The sequence below is a fragment of the Dromiciops gliroides genome, chromosome 2, assembly GCF_019393635.1.
Source record: "Dromiciops gliroides isolate mDroGli1 chromosome 2, mDroGli1.pri, whole genome shotgun sequence".
Taxonomy (NCBI): Eukaryota; Metazoa; Chordata; class Mammalia; order Microbiotheria; family Microbiotheriidae; genus Dromiciops; species Dromiciops gliroides.
In genome coordinates this window covers 252099507-252102548 of record NC_057862.1, presented here as the reverse complement: position 1 = coordinate 252102548, position 3042 = coordinate 252099507, and the positions used below count along the sequence as shown (strand labels likewise).

Sequence of the window (3042 nt, the reverse complement as noted above, 5' to 3'; positions counted from 1 at the left end):
CTCCTTGACTTAATTCCAATTCACTGCATGTCATGACATCACCTTGATGTCATGGTCCTCTTTGGGAATGAAGGATAAACTAGAATTTTAAGGAAACCTTAGCTGACACCTATCTGATTCCTCATTCTCAGTCAACTCTTGTATATCTGTCTACGTATATATGTATACACATACACATATACATATATGTATATGTGTGCATGTTAATCTAATCTCTCTCCCAATGTTCAGTACCACACTAACAAATGCCTATTATGCTGATTGACTCCCTATAACTCTTTCTTGTATTCCCCCATGAGGATGAAATACTGTGCATATTCAAGATCTGTTTGGAGGAGTTTGTTGAGGGAGCTCACTGCTGTCTGCATTCTCCTACTCAAACATCTTGACTTTATATCCTTGCCAATGTCATTCTTTTAATGCTTAGATCTAAGACCTGGTATTCATTTGGTGTGGTGCTCAATGGTACATTTGGTCTTTATTTATTTGAATCCTATCTCTGTTACTTGATACCTATATGAACTCTGACAAATCACATTAGATCTCTGTCCCTTGGTATCTTCATTTGAAAAATGCAGGGTTCAGACTAAATGATTTTAAGGGTCCTTCTCTAAATCATATGACCCTTGTAAAAAAAATTAACTTATCCTAATATGTAAATTTTATAACTGTGGGCTCTATGAAAAATTATATCTATATGAAAAATTATAAGTGGGCCGTAAATCCCTTCACGGTTGCCATTCAAATGTAAAAATATTTTAACTAACTGCTCCTGGTGGGCCTAATCTGTGGACTTTTGGCTGGCTATCTGACTGCTTTTAACATAATATGGGCCCTTTATAAAATCCTACAGGGCTCCTCCCAAATTGATAAGCAAACAGCCTCTTTTATTTAAAATAATCAAAGCAGGGTTTATTTATAAAAATAAATGTAAAATGTAAAAGATAAAGGTAAAGAAATGCAAAATTATATGTCTCCTTCTAGGTGTGTTTTTCTTGCCCCTGTGTCTCCTTAGGTTCTCTGTACCAAACGACCTTCTTTTAGCGTCCCCCTCACTGAAAGGCCCCTTTCTCCCTACCATTGTGAACCCCCAGCATCTCTAGCATCTCTGTACCAACCAACCTTCTTCTAGCTTCCCCCCTTACTGAAAAGCCCCCTGCTTCTCTGCTCCTTTCTTCTAATTCAAAGCCCCCTTCACTTTGTCAACCTCCCTTACCGTCTAAGTTCCCTCACTGTACCATAGCGACCCCCTTACATCTCCCTGCATGTCTTTTTATTAACTACTTCTCTCAGGTGAAACTCAGGCTGGCCGCCCCAGGGCTGGCTGAGACCCATGCCACATGAGCAGGGAGCTGGGAGCTGGGCGAAGCAAACTATGGTATCCATGAGATTTTTCATGCACCTCTCCACTGTGCGCACGGGCCGTGCCATGCCATGCTCAGGGCCCGGGGTTTTTCATCCACACAGCTTAGCCAGGCTCAGTGGCCCCCCACAGCTGAAACAGAGCGGGAGGGACAGCTCTGCTCTGGGTGCCCCAGGCTAATTTTAATGCCTACACCCTTCTACTGCAGCAAAACAAATAGAGACTGCTGGATTCTTTTTGTCATCATCTTTATTTTCATTATTTATTAATTTCCTTTTTTATTCTGTAATGTGATTTTCTTTATATTTCAGGAAATGTTTTATTGCTGGTTACTTTCTAAGGATTCCCACCTCTCTCCCATAGACCCTTCCCTTCTAAGAACTCCAGCTAAACTAAATAAATCAAGGAATCAACCATGCCTGACAATGTAAGTGTCCAATTATATTAATTTTCAAAGGATATCTTGGAGACTATTGTTTATTTTCCAAACAATGTCAAAGACAGTAAGGTGTGAAGAAAAGGGGAAATTTCTCTTTTGACTTGCCTACATTGTGATTGCTCTATAACCAAGAAGATATCAAAACTACTACCCTTTAGGAAGTTAAATGTATCAGTTCATCCACATGGTTCACATAATTAAAATTTCTAGTATTTCAGTTTTATTTTGAGACTGACCCCAGTGACCCCATTATTGGAGCAGGTCCAAACTGGTTTCCCCAGTGCTGCACCTGGAGCCTGCTGTTCTGATTATATGTCACCACTCCCCACACTCGCCCAATCTTCTCTATGGACTTTTTTTTTTTTTAAATATGGAACGCTTCACGAATTTGCGTGTCATCCTTGCGCAGGGGCCATGCTAATCTTCTCTGTATCGTTCCAATTTTAGTATATGTGCTGCCAAAGCGAGCACCTTCTCTATGGACTTTAAGATTTTATGCAAAGCAACTCATATAGCAAATTCATAAGGCTGTGCCTTCCCTGAGACTCCCTCCCTGTTGAGATTTAAACTCTGTTGCCTCTGTCCTATTGAGCACTCTAGTACTTTGGTGCTGTGTGGTACCCTGAATTGCAATTCCTTTGCCTCAATTAAAGACTTTAATGTTTGCTACTCTGGTAGTCTTCCTTATTTCAGGTTGAAAATAGTTTATTATGAAATTAATCATTACATGCTGAAGTTATTTGCAATATTTTTTCATTGTTGATCTGTCTTATCAAAGGGTCTACATACGTTTGTAAGTTGTTTAGGAACACACATGTGTGTTTACTGCATCATATCACACAAGTACTTATCTTTGAAAATAAACAACTTAGAGAAAATATCTTACTAATAACAACTCAGTAAATAATGAAGGTCTATAACAAAAGAATTAGTTATGCTAAGTCAACAAAATTATTCCTACTATATTATTAAGGTAGTAAAGCATAATATCACTATAACTCTCAAAGGCAGAAAATAGGAAGGTCTGCTTTCTAACACTATTGGGCTGTGTCATGTTGACACTCTAGAAACTGCTCTAACTTCATTGTTCCTGTGAGGTTTATAAAACACAATACTCTAGGAGCTATCAAGCTATTAAAGGTTTTCAAATTGGAGGAGCAATATTTTTTTCTGAATTCATTTGATGGTGCACTCAAATTTCATTTGACTCTGAGTTTATGACAGCATAAAGCATGTGTTA

General features: G+C 38.6%; 1 non-coding gene across 1 annotated transcript; it reads right to left on the bottom strand.

The window, feature by feature from the left end:
- Positions 1-2166: 2166 nt before the first annotated feature.
- Positions 2167-2273, bottom strand: LOC122744761. The gene has a single exon (XR_006355108.1). It is a non-coding gene; the product is annotated as a U6 spliceosomal RNA (small nuclear RNA).
- Positions 2274-3042: the final 769 nt, after the last annotated feature.